This window comes from Podarcis muralis, chromosome 9 (genome assembly GCF_964188315.1).
Source record: "Podarcis muralis chromosome 9, rPodMur119.hap1.1, whole genome shotgun sequence".
Taxonomy (NCBI): Eukaryota; Metazoa; Chordata; class Lepidosauria; order Squamata; family Lacertidae; genus Podarcis; species Podarcis muralis.
In genome coordinates this window covers 50961485-50980228 of record NC_135663.1, presented here as the reverse complement: position 1 = coordinate 50980228, position 18744 = coordinate 50961485, and the positions used below count along the sequence as shown (strand labels likewise).

The following is an 18744-nucleotide window of genomic DNA, read 5'->3' as shown; positions in this document are numbered from 1 at the left end:
CCTTTTTTTCCTGGGAAGTCTTCATCTAATAAAAGAGGTATTCTTAGCACATTAGACAAATGCTAGAGTGGTATTCTATGTACTGACCCATGTCTCTATTTGCCAAGTGCGGGGGGGGGGATCTATTAAAGTGGTACCTCAGGTTAAGTACTTAATTCGTTCCAGAGGTCTGTTCTTAACCTGAAACTGTTCTTAACCTGAAGCACCACTTTAGCTAATGAGGCCTCCTGCTGCTGCCGCGCCGCTGCTGCGCGATTTCTGTTCTTATCCTGAAGCAAAGTTCTTAACCTGAGGTACTATTTCTGGGTTAGCGGAGTCTGTAACCTGAAGCGTATGTAACCCGAGGTACCACTGTAGTCTGACAAGAAGTGTTTCAGGCTTCTTAGGGCTTACAACACAGACAAGCTGAAATAGTAGGATCCCATAGAAGTGGGGAGACAGACATCTATGAATCGGCATAGACCTCCTGGGCACACAGCTTCTCCTCAAAGGCCTCACTCTTTTTCTGCCATGAGGTAAGTCCCACTGAACACAGTCTGAATTGCTCCCAAGGAAACATACTTAGCACTCAGTTGTTAAGTTCCTAATGGCCTGTCATTTATACCAAAGTTAAATACCTTAATGTAGCACATTTGTATCACAAGCGAGTACCACTTCTTAATTCCTTTCCCATTAAAATGGTTCCCTAGTTATGAGGAAAAATATAATGAAATCTACTGCTGCCTCCCTTTACTACATTTAGGCATCAAAATACCTACAGTGGTACCTCAGGTTAAGTACTTAATTCGTTCCAGAGGTCCGTTCTTAACCTGAAACTGTTCTTAACCTGAAGCACCACTTTAGCTAATGGGGCCTCCTGCTGCCGCTGCACCGCCGGAGCCCGATTTCTGTTCTCATCCTGAAGCAAAGTTCTTAACCTGAAGCACTATTTCTGGGTTAGCGGAGTCTGTAACCTGAAGCGTATGTAACCTGAAGCGTATGTAACCTGAGGTGCCACTGTATTGTTTGTTTTCAGGATCTGTACATGTGATCTGTTGTTAAAAGCATGGCCTACATATTTTCTTGTTTTCAGGTTTTGAAGATGGCACCAGGATACTGCCATTATTCTTGAAATTATCAGGGTTTTAAAATATAGATATATTTGTGTCAGAACGGAATTTATTAACAATTTCTCCCATCCCTGCACTGCCAATCTGGAGGCCCACAAGTTCCCCATTCCTCTGTGCGTGTTTTGTTTTGTTTTGTTTTGTTTTTAAATTTGCCTAGAGGGCAAATTTATAGGTTCCTGTTTTGAAGAACCACTTTTTCTGGCAGCTTCCTCAAAGCCACAGCGCATTATTTTCTGATGTGAAGCAGTCTTTGAAATAGAAGCTTGCAGAATATATGTAACCCATAAAGGGATTCCCCAGTACAGTGGTATGGTACCTCAGGTTAAGTACTTAATTCGTTCCGAAGGTCCGTACTTAACCTGAAACTGAAGCACCACTTTAGCTAATGGGGCCTCCTGCTGCCGCCGTGCCACCGGAGCACGATTTCTGTTCTCATCCTGAAGCAAAGTTCTTAACCCGAGGTAACATTTCTGGGTTAGCGGAGTCTGTAACCTGAAGCATATGTAACCTGAAGCGTATGTAACCCAAGGTACCACTGTAATTATGTACGTTAGTATTTATGTGAACTAAGACAGAGGAAGACACATGAAAGGTGCTAGACTGAGGTAAAAAATATTGTTATGATAAGTATGAGACACTTGATGAATGGTAAAAAATTATCTGTTAAGATTTTAGAGGCCTGAGAGAAGTGCCAGGACATGCTGACATTACCAATCAAGGACACTGACGTTAACTGTGGTGGTTTTGTAAGCTTCCAAAATAAGCTTCACTGCAAGGTGAATGGGCCAGGTGGTAGGACCTCTCAGCTCCAGATGGTCTTGGATGATGAATTATTTGGATCTGTTCCAATCCAGCTTTTGGCACAGGAACAGCCTGAGCCCCCAATGGAAGATTTATGCCAGAGAATTGATTGAAGAAGTGCCATGTTCTTAGTTCTCCTGGACCTTTCATTGGCCATGGTGTCCTTCTGGACTGCTTATCTGGGTTGTTTTTACAAGACCTGGTCCTGTGGTGGTTCCTTATTTTCTAGAGAAGCCTTTCTAGAAGGTGATACTGGGAGACGATTGTTTCACTTCATGGCTATTGCTGTCTGGTGTATCCTAGGGTTCAATACTGTCCCTTATGCTCTTTAACAGCTACATGAAACCACTGGCAGAAGTTGGAGGTTTGGGCTGCAGTGTTCATCAGTATGCTGGTACCACACAGCTTTACTTCTTACCTTCAGATCCAGGAGAGGTTGTTTTTGAACTGTGAGTTGCATGTTTTGTTGTTTGTTTTGAATGTGTATTTCTAACTTACGGATTTTGCATTCCCTCTCGCTTCATCACACATGACCAGGGGGCATGACACAGTAATGTAAAACCCAATAAAGAATAAGAACTATAACATTATTTGAAATGTACCCATCTCCATCTATTTAGTATATCACTCAGTACATAGCCAAGCATCTATTGGGCCTGGCAGAAAAGGTGTCTTCAGCTGGCACCCTAAATGAACCAAAGCTGGTTAATTCCCTAATTTCCCTTTATTTAGGAACACAGGAAGATGTCTTATGATGAGTCAGGCCCATTGGTCTTTCTAGCTCAGTACTATTTAGCAATACTGACCAGCAGCACCTCTCCTGGGTTTCAGACAGGATATTTTCCAGCTATACCTAGAGATGCTCCACCACTGAGCTATGACTCCAAACACCTCCATTAAATTCGGCTAACTATATTACTAGTGTAATATATGTGTCAATGTGTATATGTAAAAGGGAATTCTGGCAACAGATGGACTGGAATTAACTTTGGTATTTGTCCAGCAATATTCCCCCACCTTTAAAGGCTGCAGTGCTGGTTGCCAATAATTTTATTTTCTCTGGTGTGTGAGACAAAGTTTTGCTTTTGGTATGCGTTTTGAACAAAGATTAAAAGGTGGAAGTTACAAGTGGCATCTGAAAAAGAAGAAGCGAAGACAGAGGCAATAAGCACAATGAGTCATTAATGTCTGAATTCCAGTTCATCTTTGCCAGAAATCATACACGTCATTGAATCATCTCAGAAAAGGAGTGGGCTACAAAACAAACAAAAAACCATCAGCCAGGAAGTTCTGCTGACTTGGGAGATGTATCTGCTTTATTCTATGACTGACGCCAGTCTTTTGAAAGACACGTTTTAAGTTTTGTAGGCAAGGAAGACTAATTTAATAATTAAGTTGGCTAGATAATTTCTCTAATTCTTTTAAGCCATCTTGAGACATGTTTGTTTCACTTTCTTCCCCAGGCTTTCAATAAATATTTTCAGGGCAGGTTATTATTGTTATTTATGAATTTATGTATTAATAAGTAACCATGAAAAGGAATATGACAGCAATGAAATAGTAAAAACAATAAAGCCCTCAATAATCAATGAAAGAGGATTAAAGACTCAATAAATGTTAAAAAGCCATGGAAAATAGATGGATCTTTGCCGGGAATCAAAATGACGAGAGAGTAGATACTAGGCAAGCCTCCCTGGGTATTGCATTCCATAGGCAGGATGCCACCACCAAAAGAAACACAAGGCATGGGCTTGGAACCAAAGGACCATGCAGCTAATTCTACACCCAAGAGAAGGATTTGGACCTGTGGTTTTTTCGACAACAGCACATGCTATACAGGAAGTGACTTTTCGAAAAGGGAGGAGTTTCACAGTGGTTGGCTGCTTAAAAAAACAATCCCATTGGTTATTTCCCCAACCTCATTATAAATAAAAATTCAGAAGAAAGAAAAGAAAATTATACATGTGGCACGGCACTGTATGCCTTGACTTCTCAAATCCTCGCTTAGATAAGCAGCCACTGCCTCTTAGGCTGTTATTGTTTGTTTCACAAGGACTAGAAACTTGGCTCTCTTTTTTTAGCAACAAAACAAGCCGAATCTCCCGGTTCTGCCAGAGGCCGCCGGTTCCACAGCGCGCGCGCGCGCACACACACACACACACACACACACACACGTACACAAACGGCGTGCAACGCCCAAGGTCGGATCCAGCATCTCTCCGTCCCCCTGGGTCTCTTCGCACAAGGCTTTGGAAGATGCTCGGGCGCCATTCCGTCCCCAGGATACAGCATCCGACCACAGAAAAAGGAGGCGAAGACGAGGAGGAGGAGGGGGGAAGCAGTGGCTGCTTGTAAGCCCTGGTTTCCCTTACCGAGGAACCGAAACCTCTATTTCCGCCTCCCCCTCCCCCACCAGCCACTTTCCACCCGCTCGCCGTGGGCTGATGTCGCTGTTGCTGGAGGGAAGTGAAAATGAAATCGACTTTTCTGAGAACTGATGAAAGCAGCGGAGCCTGCCAATGAACGGCTGCGGCAAACTTCCGCACCCCTTTCTCTCCTTCCAGCCCCCACCTCCCCTTCTCTCGCTCTCTGCACAAACAGGCCTGGAAGAGGAGCAGGAGGAGGAGGAAGGGAGGGGGGGATTTCCAAGACTCAGCTCCTCGCGGCTTCCTCCCCTTGTTTTGCTTTCGATCTGGGCTGATCTCCGCCAAAAGCAGAGGAGGAGGGAATAACTTTTAGTTTTGCTCCCGCGATTTATGCAGCCGCCTGTTTTCCTTTCCATTTTGCGTCTCTTGGCAACCGCGATAACCTTGAAGGGAACTGCCATAAATAACGCGAAACAAACTTATTGGTAAGGCATTTTTTTTCTAAACAAAAACCAAAACCCAAATATTAATCCTTTGCAGATTAGGCGTTTCTCTCCCCGCCCCCCACATGATTGAGACGCTTGCTTCCAGAAATGTTGCTATTGATCTTGATTGAAAACAAAAATAAAAGGCCAGCGCCGTTGCGGGTCATATGATTTTAGGTGCAGCTACTGGTAAGAGAATGCAGGGCTTTTAATTTCACTTTTGGATTTGCAGAGGCTGGGAAGGGATCGGCTGGAAGGACGCGTTTCTCTCGCTGGTTGTGGGGCTCTGAAACAGGCGGTTTGCTTAGGGGGTTGCCGGATGGCGAGAAATAGCAGCGGCAGAAACAAAGGCGAGGAGCGATTGCGACGGGGCGGAAGGGAGAAAATAATCTGGATTTAGGAGCACAGAATTTGAACCGAGCCCAGGAGCACCTTGCTTGGGGGACGCGGAGGAAGCAACTTTTATTTTCACTCCCGCGGAGGTTGACGAGAGAAGCTAATGGAGCTGCTGAGCTGGTGGACACTTGTTGTTTTCGATCCCGGGATACGTTGGCCATGCGGATATTATTTCTGGCAGCTGACCAGCCTCTTCGCGGGCGTGGAAGCTAGGTGAGCGAGCGAGGGCCCCCAACCCTGCAATGCACGAAGGGGAGCTGTGCATAAAACCGGGGGGCGGGCGGGGGAAGGATTTCTCTTCCCACCTCGGGGACTTTGAACCCAGCCATGGCGGGGCAAGGCCCGTTCCGGTAGAAATCGCTTTGCCGAGAGAGGAGACCCGGGCGGTTCCCGGGGCCCTGCGGCTGCCGCTTCTTATATGCTTTTCCTTTCCCACTCGGTGCTGTGAAATGAGTTCGGGGAGGGGGGAATTGGGCTGGGTGGTTTCGTAACGTGTGCTTGGTACCGAAGGGCGCCGTGTGCTCTTTTTATGCTTTTCCCCGCAGAGGCCTTGCGGCTGCCATCTCCGCTCTCCCCTGCCCCTCCCCGAGAGGCTGTATGTTAGAGGAAGAAACAGGCAGGGAGGCGGCCTTGGGCTGGAGCCGGAGAGAAAGGGAGGAAATGGCCACTTCCCGCCCTTAACTAGCAACTGGCGCTTGTGCGGGGGGGGGGGGGAGACACACCTGGAGGTGCCACTCTGCCCGAGGCGGCGGGGGGGAGCCCCCGCCTCCCCCAAATACAAGCGTGACACCTCCCCCCCCCCCCGCGAAGTAGGTTGTTGGTTACACAAGCCTGGCTCGGCCACTTCCTTTTCTCCTCCGCCTCAGCGGCCGGGTCAAGCAGTGACGTGTCTGCTCCGCTTGGCCAATGGGGAGCCGGCTTCGAGGCAATAGAACGCGGCACTGGATACTTCTGCGGCTCGAGGCGTGGGAGGAGAAAGGCGAGACTAGGTGCATTTTGTTCCAGGAAGCTCGGCTTATCTGGTGCAAGGGCTACCAGATATACCCCCTTTCGCGCGCTAGCCTTACCCGTTTTTGCTTGAAGTCAGGCCGAATAGGTTGGAACCCGACGTTTTTTGTTTCTGCCAAGGGATGGTGGTTATTCTAGGGCAGGGTTTGGAGAACCTGTGGGCCTTCTAGGTGCTGCTGAACTGCAACTGCCATCAGCCCCAGCCAGCATGGGCAATGGTCAGGGATGGTGGGAGTTGGAGTTCAGGAATATCTGACGACACAAGGTTGAGGAAGGCTGTTCTAGAGTGTAACAGCTGCCTATGATGGCCGCCTTTGTTGGTCATTGTGTTTAGGGTGGCGCTGTGGGTTAAACCACAGAGTGTAGGGCTTGCCGATTGGAAGGTAGGCGGTTCGAATCCCCGCGACGGGTTGAGCTCCCGTTGCTCGGTCCCTGCTCCTGCCAACCTAGCAGTTCGAAAGCACCTCAAAGTGCAAGTAGATAAATAGGTACCGCTCCAGCAGGAAGGTAAATGGTGTTTCTGTGCGCTGCTCTGGTTCGCCAAAAGCAGCTTAGTCCTGCTGGCCACATGACCTGGAAGCTGTACGCCGGCTCCTTCGGCCAATAAAGCAAGATGAGCGCAGCAACCCCAGTCGGTCACGACTGGACCTAATGGTCAGGGGTCCCTTTACCTTTACCTTACTTAGGAAAGTGTACCTTAAAACAGAAGCTCTAGTTAGCAAATTCATGGTGCCACGTGGTCAATTTACTCTGGTTTAATTAATCTAAAATCATTACCACCCCAGTTTATGCTTTGCCACTTTTAAAGGATTTGTTCTAACAACCTTAGATTGTGGCATGGCAGCCCCTTTGCTCACTGGGATTTAGCCGTAAATGTCATGTGCAGAGGCAGCAGGAATAACAGTGCAGAGCAGGTCTTTTGTGAAAACCCGGTGTGCACAGAGTTCTGTGCATGTCTTGTATGTGACTGTCTCTAAGGAGACAGCTAGAAGTCAGCAGTGGTTGCCACACTTCAAGAAGCCGCTAGAATGTTACATGAATTAAAATTTGATAGTCTGTAAACCTGCATCTCCACTTTTCACTGAATACAAAAGAGCCATTGAAGTGAGGGGCATAAAAGTATATTGGCTATGAATGTTGCAATGTTGTGTGCCTGTAATATCAAAATGTACTTTGTCTGCAAAAATTGCTCAGCATGAAGACTAGGCTATGTGAGAAGTAATGGGCTTCTCAGTAGTGGCACCCACCCACCTTTGGAATGCCCTCCCGTCAGATGTCAAGGAGATGAGTAACTATATAACCTTCTGAAGACATCTGAAGGCAGCCCTGTAGAGGGAAGCTTTTTAAGGCTTTGTTTTTGTTTTATTATGTTTTTATATATGCTGGAAACCACCCAAAGTGGTTGGGGCAATGCAGTCAAATGGGCGGGGTAGAAATAATAAATTATTATTATTATTATTATGAGGAACACAACAACTCAATTCCAGTGAGAGTCACTCATTGAAATCAATGAAACAAGTTTTTAAACAGCAAACTTAAGCCCCATTAATTTCAAATGGACTTAAGTACAACTGACTTTTACTGAGTGTAAGGAAGTCCTGGTCTAAAGGTTATTTGGAACAAGGGGATTTTTGGTGTTCTAAGTCTTTGTTTGGTCCAGGTTTGATTTTCCCTATCCCTAAATTGTAGCAAATTCCCTTCAAAAGAGCGACATCCTTTGCGTTGGGCAATCTAGAATTCCTAATTTGAGGAAATACTACCATTTTTGAAAATCTCAATCTGGTTCTCTTGGATCCCAGAGATTGCATAGGAAAAGGGCCTATCATTAACTCTTAAGATTCAGATATTCATACCAGCTCAGTTAGTATGCAAATATAAACATAGCCAAAGTCTTGGGACAAGTACTTTTTAACTTGTTCACAAATTATCTAGAGGTAGGGTGAGTAGTGAGGTTTGCTAAAGACTTCAAATTATTCAGGGGATTAAAAGACAAAAAGCAATTGTAAGGAACCCAGAAAGGATCTCTCCAAACTGGGGAATGGGTATTAAAATGGCAAATGCAGTTTAGTATGAAGTGATAATTTACTGGAGTAAAAAAAAACTTCACATATACAGTGGTGCCCCGCAAGACGAATGCCTCGCATGACGGAAAACCCGCTAGACGAAAGGGTTTTCCGTTTGGAGGTGCTTTGCAAAATGAATTTCCTATGGGCTTGCTTCGCAAGACGAAAATGTCTTGCGAGTTCCTGCAGGGTTTTTTTCCTCTCCCCCCCCCTTTTCCCAAGCCGCTAAGCCGCTTATCAGCTGATCCGCTAAGCCGCTTATCAGCTGATCCGCTAAGCCGCTAATGGGCTTGCTTCGCAAGACGAAAAAACCGCAAGACGAAGAGAATTGCGGAACGGATTCTTTTCGTCTTGCGAGGCACCTGTACACTGATGGAATGTGAACTAGCAGTGGTGCATAGGTTGGTGAAAATGTTTATGCCGTGTGTTGCAGCTTTGGAGGAGAAGGCAAATTCCTTTTTTGGAAATTGTTTGAAAATAGAACTGTCAATATTATAGTGCCTATTTGCAGACTTTTGGTGTGACCAAACTTAGCATACTGTCCACAGTTCTGATCTCACCTCACAATATTGAGCTAGAAAAGGGCAGTCAAAAACGATCAAGGGGCTGGAGCAACTCCTAAGAACATCTAGGCTAGCATCCTGTTCTCACTATGGCCAACAAGTTGGCTATAGGAATCCCGCAAGCAGAACCTGAGCTCAAGAGCACTCTCCTCTCCTGTATTTTCCAGCAAATGGTATTCAGAAGCATACTGCCTCCAACCATGGAAGCAGAGCAGAACTCCCCTCTAAGGAAAGCTTACAATACTTGGGTCTTTCTAGCTTTGAAAAAAAGATGAGTAACAGGGGACATGATAGAGGTTTATAAAATATGCAACGTGGAGAGCATTTTCTCCTCTAAAAACACAGTGATGCTGAATGGTGGGAGATTCAAGGCAAACATTTGCAACCACAAGCTATGGTAAAGCTGCTACCATAGACAGCTTTAAAGCGGGATCGGGCAAATTCATGGAGGATAAGGCATATTGATGGCTCCCAGTCATGATTACTATATATTACCATCAGTATCAGTCAGGATGCTCCAGCTTCTGTTATTGCACTGTTCTTCTGCGGCTTTCTTGTAGGTGTCTGGTTGGCCACCGGGGGAAGAGAATGCTGGGCCTGATGGCTTTTCCCACATTCTTAAAATTAATGTGGACACTGGGACAAGTTTCAGTTAATTACGCTTCCTATATTGTAGCACTGACGCCAGTAATGGCGCAACATTTCTTGGGGCAGAAATTGTGCTAGTACTGAAGAATGGCCATTTTAAAATAACACCATGAGCTATGTTCAAGAGCATTACTTAGGGATGTATTGTGTCTCCCCTTCCCATCTCAATTTAATAACAGTCCTGATTAATTTGTTGAAAACCAGACATTGCTCAGCTCTAGCTGCCATCTCGTAAAATATCAGTGTGGTGTACAGTACAATAAAACACAAAACACCATTAAAAACGGTAGGCAGCTACCAAAGCCAGCAAAAAATGTGTGGACCCCTTATCAGGTGCCTCCAGACACTGCTCTGTGGGGAGAAAGAAGCATGTTATTTTAATGTGCAATCTCTCTGGCCACCTGGTTAAAAACCCCTTCCTTCCTGGAGATAGATCATATAGTCACATCTCAGGTAATTTGCTACTTTCGGAAGCAGTAGTGGGGAACCTGCGGCCCTCCAGATGTTGTTGGACTCCCAACCAATTCCCATCAGCCTCACCCAGCATGGCCCATTAATGGTCAGGGATGATGAGAGTTATAGCCTGGAGAACAACATCTGGAGAGCCACAGGTTAGTCACCCGTGCTTTATGGTGAGGGTCAATCAGAAGGATACACCTGCATCTGAAAGTCACACCAAATTGAGAGTTCCCTTTAGGACGTTAAGGGTGTTGCGAGACACCCTTCGAAAACTTGGATCGCTTGTGCCACAAAGTAGCGTGGAGTTGGATATAGATTAAAAACTTTGGCTGTTTTCACTTGCATGTAGAACTATGGTAAGATTTTAGAAACGGGTTTGTGTTACTTGCATGTAGACCAGGGGTCAGCAAACTTTTTCAGCAGGGGGCCAGTCCACTGTCCCTCAGACCTCGTGGGGGGCCAGACTATATGGGGGGGGGATGAACGAATTCCTATGCCCCACAAATAACCCAGAGATGCGTTTTAAATAAAAGGACACATTCTTCTCATGTAAAAACACACTAATTCTGGGACTGTCCGCGGGCCGGATTGAGAAGGCGATTGGGCCAGATCCGGCCCCCGGGCCTTAGTTTGCCTACCCACGGTGTAGACAGAGAAGTGACTTTTGTTTAATTTAGCAGCATTTACTCTCAAGTAGATGTGCATAAGATTGCCACCCACAGAGGATCTTGATTCTAGTCACAATGGGTTTACCCAGAAGGGCACTGATTCTCAAAAGTCTCCAGCTGCAGAAGCCTCATTCCATCCAGAAATACTTCTCTTGTTGGGGCATATTGTGCATTATTAGCCTGCTGGGCTGCAGTTTTAGAAACTCTTGCAGCTTCCAAACTGCACTGATGCCTGCTCTGCTTTGCTGGCACAAGTGCTTTTCGGAGCACAGCCTGAGTTTGCTACTTCATAAGCATGAGTCATTCTTCCAGTGTTAAACAAGAACAAAATGTGCTCTCAACATGATGTTCTTTACAGTAAGGTACTCTTAGCATCAGTGATTTGTTAAAACACTGCCTACTGCTGTAATGCTGAATGCTGCTTATGAGTTTTGTTTTCTGTTTAAGGGCACTTTTGCCATGCTGCTTATGAATGGTTACATTTCCATGCCATGTCACAAACTACTTTGGAAAGTCCCCCCCCCCCTACATTTTAAGAGTAGCCATATGAAATGCGCCACTTATGTAAAAGAAGTCTGCAAGTTCAAAGCCTGTCCCCAGCCAGACTATAGAATACTATTTGTACAATTATTTGCATACTGACCTTTTTCTTTGCAATGATATCTCATCGATTTTGAAGTAAAAAAAAGAAAGAAAGATACAGAGATGGATGCTCAAACTGTGGTCTGTGAACTCTGTTCTGTGGTCTGCGAAAAGGTTGTACAGTCAAGAATATCTGTTCTTGGCTGTGCCTGTGTTTTATTTTTTATGATAATGGAGATCAAGGCCTTTTGAACCAGGGCTGGATTATCAAATAGGCTAACAAGATTCTGGCCTAGGAGCTGTGATTTTCATAAGTAATTTCTGAAATAGTGGTCTAGATTAGGGTCCCATCTGCACCATATATTTAAAGCTGTATGATACCACTTTAAATAGTCATAGCTTCCACCCAAAAAAATCTTTATTAAGAGTGCTGATAGTTGTGACGAGACCCCTATTCCCCTCATGGAAGTTGTGGTTTAGCAGTCAGTCTCTCTTCCCAGGGAACACTGAGAATTGTAGCTCTGTGACAGGAATAGGGGGTTCCTAACAACTCTCAGCAGTCTTAACAAACTGCAGTTCTTTGGGAAAAGCCATGAGTGTTAAAAGTGGTATGATGTCATCTTAAACATATAGTGCAGATGAGGAAACTCCTGCAGCTAAGCTGGTGTCTAATGCTCTGAGGCCGAGAGGAGGTCTTCTTATCTGGGTAGCCCAGGACCTCCATACACGCTGCCCAGGCTTGCGCCCCAGGAATGTCATTTGGCTGCTGCCAGTGCAGCAATTTGGCTTCACCCTCAGAGGCACACTCCATTGTCTCTCGAGACAGAGAGATTCCAATGACCGCCTTAAACACAGTGCAGGTGAGGCCTAGTTGTCAGAGCAGTAGGCAGGATAGTCGTCGACCATAAATAATTGATTGGTGGTTGAAAACAGAATGTTGAAAGAAATCCAAGAAGTTTATTTAATCATGTATGGACCACTTTATATAAAATATCCAAAAGTGGTTTATAAAAATAAGGAGCCAAATACTCTTAAATCAACAAAGAGCCAAGGGCCCCAAAACAAAACAATTCAATACACATATACTGATAATATAAATAAACAGCAATTTTTTTTAAAAAAATTAAATGTCCAACCTATAAAACTCTTAAAATAAACAGTACTAAAGATAATGAAGACAGTGACAGCGATGACTCCAGTGACCAAACTTGAAAGTGAGATGACTGAGTGACTTCACAGAGCTTTGCTTACAAAAGCAGAGACATCCATCGCATTAGAAAGGTAAGGGTATGGTTACTAAAACATAAATTAGGCATGTGCTTTGATTTTTAGAAGGAAAAAAAGTTTACTAAGTGGTCCACTGAGACCCCAGTAATTTTTCGAGTGATATTTGAAGGTGGGGGCAGCAGCAGGGATTTTGAGAAACACTGTTAGTTTATTCTACTTCCAAATTTATGACACGTCTACACATACATAGGGCACACAGCACCTCCACAAATATCTGTGCATCAAATACGGGAGCAAGTGGCATCCTCATCAGAATGCTGAGCTAGGTAAAGAACTGCCCTGAAATCTACGGGTGAAGGGCGGTATACAAGTTTAATAAGTAAATAATGGAAAAAATAGAAAAAGACCCTGCACTATGTCTGCTGTACTTTTTTCTACTTCCAGTTCTAAAATTGGTGGCTTCCTGGTGGGGCAGAAAGAATTGCACAGGGAAGCTTTTCCAGGGCTTGCCACCCCTAGTTAAAAAATTTGTTTTACTCACACGTTGGTATGGTTCTAAGATCACAATGGGGAGCAAGTAGTTCCTTTTGTTTTGTTTTGTCACCCGTCAGGTTGGTGTTACGACTGGTCTGTCTCATAAAGTTGAATTGGCATTTTAAAGAAATGAAGATTGCAAGGCATTCTGCCTTCTCAGAATGCTACATTTGTGATTAACAGTACTCAGAAGGGTGGGTATTATGTCTAAGGGCAACAGATCTCAAAGAGTGTGTGGCTACCAGTCACATGCCTACTCACACCAAGGGACACTAGCATAGCTCCTGATTCCTACAGTCAGCGCATGCAGAAATCTCCACTGATGAAACCCAAAGCATAACACAAATATTTGTAACAGTAGAACAAGCTGCATTCATAGAGAAGCTGCTTAGTCATGGGGAAGTCCAGCGCACCTCGTCAGGCAAAATCCCCCTTGGCAGGTTGCAAAAAGGATTAATTTTGTAATGTATGAGACTGAACTTTTCCCTTTGCCATATGTGTGACAGTTGCGCAGTTAAGTTCCCCATTGTAATACTTCTTAAAATAAAAAATAAAAATCACCAGTCTGTAATTGCAAGCAGCCTACTCTAGTATAACTCCATGTGCCCCACAGATCAGCTGACCTGGTGAGGCATCCCAGCCAGATGGAGATGCTGAGCTTCCTTGTAAAAGGCTAGTTGTCTGTTGCAGAATGTGCCTGGCACTTGACTAATTTCAAACATTGTAAGATGGGCCATTGCTCTGATCCAGCAGACTCTTATGTTCTCATGATGTGCAACTAGTGAGGCTATTACCCTTGTGTTACAGGCAGATGCACTGGTAGATTAAGCTGTATAATCATGCTCCAACAGAAATTAAGCCATAGCTCTCCAGTACATTAATACATTGCGCATTGACTATAAGTTACTATATGTGTGCAAGAACTCCAAACTAAATCATTTATAGCAGGTGTGGGAAACCTTTGGCCTTCCTGATGTTCCTAAACTACAATTTCCATAATCTTTGGCCTTGCTTCCTGGAGCAGGTGGGGATAGTAGTTCAACATCTGGAGGACAAAAGGTTCCCCATACCTGGTTTGTGGCATGCCGTGTAAATTTTTGAGCATCTTTAAGGGAGGGGGGAATAGCCTCATTCTGTAATAGTTAAAGGCACTGAATATCATACCTATCCCCTGGCACATGTGACCGAGTATTACTGCTTCATTTATGTAAACCTAAAACCAGCAACCAAAAAGTAATTCACACATGGCACACAGAAAATAAAACTCATAAGAAAGTTTGCACAAACAGCCAGGGGTTCAGTACTACAGTGGCAGGCACTGCTTTTGCAATAGCCAAGTAATGGTAATTTCTTGCTAATTATGTTATTGTTGTTGTTATTATTTGCAATTGCAAAAAAATGTTTTCATTATCCTTTGGATGTGGTTCAGAGTGTTCACCTTTGCAACTCAACGTTACAGCAGGGCTTGAGTGACAGAAACAAAGCACAAATGAGCAAGTACAAGCAAATGTCAAAATGCCCAATTTGGAAAGTCTTGTGCTTGGGAAATTTCCAAGTCCTTAAAGGTGAAGAGAGGGATAGGGGTGGGGAACTTCACTTTCTAAAGAGATCATCTTTATTTCCAGTCATCTGTCTAGGCACAGGTGATCTGTAGGTGGGAATGTCTGTACCCCAAAGCCATGGGTTAATCATGCTGAGAACTGGAGGGTTACAAAATAGGAGCGGTTTTTTATGAACAGCTAGAACAACCCCGCCCAGGTAATAAAACAAACTCTTTAATCAAATATCACATACCTTTATTGCACTGAGCAAATAGACGTTGCTCATGATTACAAAGAACAGTTTTACAAAAACAAAGATTACTATGAATAGCAAGTACACCTTGTGATTGTGAAGCTTGTACCCCAGATACTTGAAATCTTGTGCTCAGGCACGTTCCACACTAAAACATTTGGTGTCTTTTTTCTGATTTCTACTCAGAAATGAAAACATACCCCCTGTCCTTTTATAATACCACTTAAAAGGAGGTTAATGAAATGGTGTTTTTAAGAACTGATTTGTTCTTAGCCTCAACTTCTGTGTATTCTAAAGGGAGAAGCTGTGCTTGAAATATTAGCATACTTTTCCTAATTGACATATGAGTGCATTCTGTAACCCAAGTACAAATCATTTTGTAACATGCAGCTATCAGAAAAGAGCCCATAAACAATAAAAGTATCAGTGTTTTGTTTTGTTTTTCCTTTTGCCATGACTGCATATGCAAAATTCAAATGCGTTGCTTTGAATTTTGGACTGGCTTGAAAACTGCTCTTGTTTGTTGAAGGTGAGAGAGTCAGTATGATAGTCTCCTGAAAAAAAATGAATGTGCTACCAGATAAATCTCTGAAAACCATCATGTGAATTTACAGAATTGGGCCCATTTATTTTAATTCTTCCTGCTTTCAGTACACACGATTTAAGTGATACCTATTAAAAGTATCCTTTGTGATATAAACTTCTAATACAAGAATTAATATTTAATTCTGTTGTAAGTGTAAGCAGCAATTTTTCTTCTGTGCAGTTTTGGCTTCCAAATTTCCCCAATACCCCAGGGCCTTGCAGGAGTTCATAAAAGAAAGGAGCACTCTTATCTCCTATATACATATAAACATAAGGCTGTCATCAGACAGCTCTTTTCATTGAAGGATTTGTAGTGCCTCATCACAATCCTGGATTTGCATGAAGTCTGGGCTGGGGAAGTGAGAGAAGGCAGGGTGCACGACAACAGGGTCATGGCATGGGAGTGAGAAAGGGGAGACACTGAGAGGGGGGAAGTGGTGCTTTAGAACAGCGGCATCAGGGATGGAGGCCATTTTAAACAACAGCCGAGGTTTGAATAAAAGCAAGGATGTAGGGACACAGGGTGCTTAGAAGTTGCAGTTTGCGGGAGGAGGAATATGCAGAAGGTTACTGTGAGTTGGTTTGGGTGCAAGTGGGGCTGCAGAAAAGAGAAACGTGGCTTCAGAAATGGGCTTAGGAAGGTGAAAAGTGATCTTAGAAGTCACATGAGGTGGGAAGGGAAGTTCAAGGGGGTTAATGTGGAGGAAATGGCCGAGTGATTGGTGAGCAGAGGGAGCAGGGACACAGCCCCTAGTTAACAAATGCAGTAATAGGTGCAATGTAATTTGTTTGGTTTAGGGAGCTCTCATTTCTTTCATGTATCCTATCACAGAGTTAATGTGAAATATAGCCTGCCATTCACTAGAGGATTAGCTAAAGTTTCCTAGTAACTGCCTATGACCTTATCGTCTACTTTCTCAGTCATCGTTAGATGTATTCTTGGTGGGTTCATTTACTGTTTTTTTCGCCCCATAGGGCGCACTGGCCCATAGGGCGCACCTAGTTTTTTGGGGGGGAAATAAAAGGGAAAAAATTTATTTCCCCCCCAGGCGCGGGGGAAGCCCGAGCTTCCCCTGACCCCAGCCCCCAGAACAGGCTGCTATCCGCAAGCCTAGGGAGCCCGGCGGGAAGTCGCGCCGGTCTCCCCAGGCTTGCGGATATCTGCCCGAAGCCCAGGGCGCACTGAGCTCAGCGCACCTCAGGCTTTGGGATGCAGGCAGCTCTCCGCAAGCCGTGGGAGGGCTCCCACGGCTTGCGGAGAGCTGCGCAAAGCCCGAAGCCTGGGGCGCACTGAGCTCAGCGAGCCCCAGGCTTCGGGATGCAGGCTGCTATCCGCAAGCCGTGGGAGCCCGGCGGGAACTCCTGCGGGCTCCCAAGGCTTGCGGATAGCTTCCTGAAGCCTGGACCCCTCTGCGCACCGACCCCTCTCACTCTCCAGGCTTCAGCGAAAGCCTGCATTCGCCCCATAGGACGCACACGCATTTCCCCTTCATTTTTGGAGGGGAAAAAGTGCGTCCTATAGGGCGAAAAATACGGTATGTCTTCAAGTACAAATTCCTTTTGCTACCTTTGGAAGCAGTAAGAAAGTGGTTAGATGAGGGAGCGGAACTTGTGGCCCTCCAGATGTTGCCTGACTACACCTCTTATCATCCCTTACCATTCACCGTCCTCACTGAGGCTCAGTCTAACACTATCTGGAGGGCCACAGATACCCCACTGCAGTGTCTATGTGATAGATAGGCAACTGCTGGTTTGCATTCTGCTGCTTTTACTCTCCTCCCTCATAGACTGTACTGGTCTGGCAATAATGCACAAGAGACGTGGTTTATTATGGAGTAATACATACATGTCACTTTGAAGGCACAAAGTTCATCGGCCAGGGGCCCGTGAAGTTGTTACAGTAAGTGCCACCAGTGCTTTTTTTTTTTCTAAAAAAATGTTTAGGGGTACTCTGATTTTCCTACTCATATTGAAATACTGCCCCTCAAAGAGGCCAAACCTAGATTCACAAAATGTTTAGGGGTATGCGTACCCCTGCGTTGCCCCAGAAAAAAGCACTGAGTGCCGCACTTGTGAACAACAACAAAAGAGAGGTGCCAGTACTGTGTACCCTTGAGTACCCCCTGAAAACAAAAAAGCACTGGGCCCAGTGATGGCTGGACTGTTTTACCTTGGCTCTCCAATAACAAAGTTGTTTCTCATGTAACTTTTGGGTAGAACCTGTACAAGCATGGAAATAACTGAGGAGCTACATTTCCTGGGAAAATTAGGATTGCACTATGCAGAGTCAGTAATGATGAGTCACTTTTTCGAAGGCAAAAAGATTGTGTTTTTCTTTCTTGGTTCTGTGGCTCAAGATTAGGTGGATGGTTTTAATTTAATTTTTTCCTCCCATGCCGCCTTAAATGCACATTTAGGAAGCGCCATATGATAGCCATATAATTTACTAAGGAAGTCGGGTCAAAGTTCATACCTTTCTTTTATAATACAAGCAGTGGCCGATAAATGCATGTCCAGTTTACGCGTGACCACGCATGTGTGCCTCTTGGTGACCTAGAAGTGGCTGGAAAAGGGGGAGGGGCATAACATGGTGGGCTTATGCGTGCTCTGCTGCCATGCATGATGGCGCAGAACACATCCCCTGCGCAAATCAGGAGTTCCCTGTACATTGAACGTGACTTAAGTATACAGGTGATTTACAGTCACAAAATATACATGGTTAAACTAAGGTGGATGTGTATGCATATCTTGAAGATGAGCTAGATTTTTAAGGGTCATCTCTTATTTCAGAGCATAACTGAGGATATCGCCTACCTTTTAACATCATATCTGCCTAGAACAGATCAGCTAACCTTTATTCCATGCTCCAGCTTTGATCTGCTCACCACTGAACCTAAGCAGATCCTGGCTAGTTGGGGTGACTGCACTGCAGGATTGTGGATTAGCGCTGGTGGAAAAGATTGCATACCTGCAGAGCTCTGAAATTCTTGAGAGGTATTTGATGGGAAGAAGCTTTGGGGGGGTCTTCACATATGTAGAATTCTTCTTTATCATCTGCTAGGTTTTTTGGTGGGTCTTTTTTGAAAGTCGTCTTTTGTTTGTGGTAGAAGGCTGCTCTTCATTTTTGTTCAAATGAGAAAACAAGGTTTGGAGAAAGACCTTGAATCAATGAGTGCATGTAGTCTCTCTTTCCTTGACAATGCACACAGGCACTGACTTAGAATTTATTTTATGCGCCAAGAGCATGTGCATGAAGGAACACAGTGCCGTTCAGCTGCCTAGCTTCTCTGTAGTAATAATGCGAGTGCCAGAGCAAGAAAAGTGATCCACTTTTAATGAGGAAATTGCGCTCTGGAGGCTTGTCTGAATTAGGACAACATATGAAATGTTGTATATTTTATCTCTCTGCACACTTTGACCTCTTCCTTGGGTGTTGCCGTTCCTCCCACCACCCCC

General features: G+C 44.7%; 1 protein-coding gene and 1 long non-coding RNA gene across 9 annotated transcripts in view; one reads left to right on the top strand and one right to left on the bottom strand.

The window, feature by feature from the left end:
* Positions 1 to 2139: 2139 nt before the first annotated feature.
* The window catches only part of IRF2 (interferon regulatory factor 2), a 42229-nt gene continuing 25624 nt past the window's right edge, over positions 2140 to 18744 (top strand). For 2 of the 8 annotated variants that reach the window (XM_077934234.1, XM_077934231.1), the window contains exons 1-2: positions 4536 to 4761; positions 12309 to 12429. The gene's annotated coding sequence lies outside the window, so the exon portion shown is untranslated. Of the gene's footprint in view, positions 2360 to 4535; positions 4762 to 4993; positions 5371 to 12308; positions 12430 to 18078; positions 18283 to 18744 lie in introns of those variants that run through there. The other 6 variants (XM_077934232.1, XM_077934229.1, XM_028744637.2 and 3 more) reach the window with 4 other exon arrangements.
* LOC114604505 (uncharacterized) lies at positions 2893 to 4224 on the bottom strand. Its single transcript, XR_003708331.2, has 2 exons — positions 4089 to 4224; positions 2893 to 3045 (listed from the first exon to the last, which is right to left on the bottom strand). It is a non-coding gene; the product is annotated as an uncharacterized LOC114604505 (long non-coding RNA).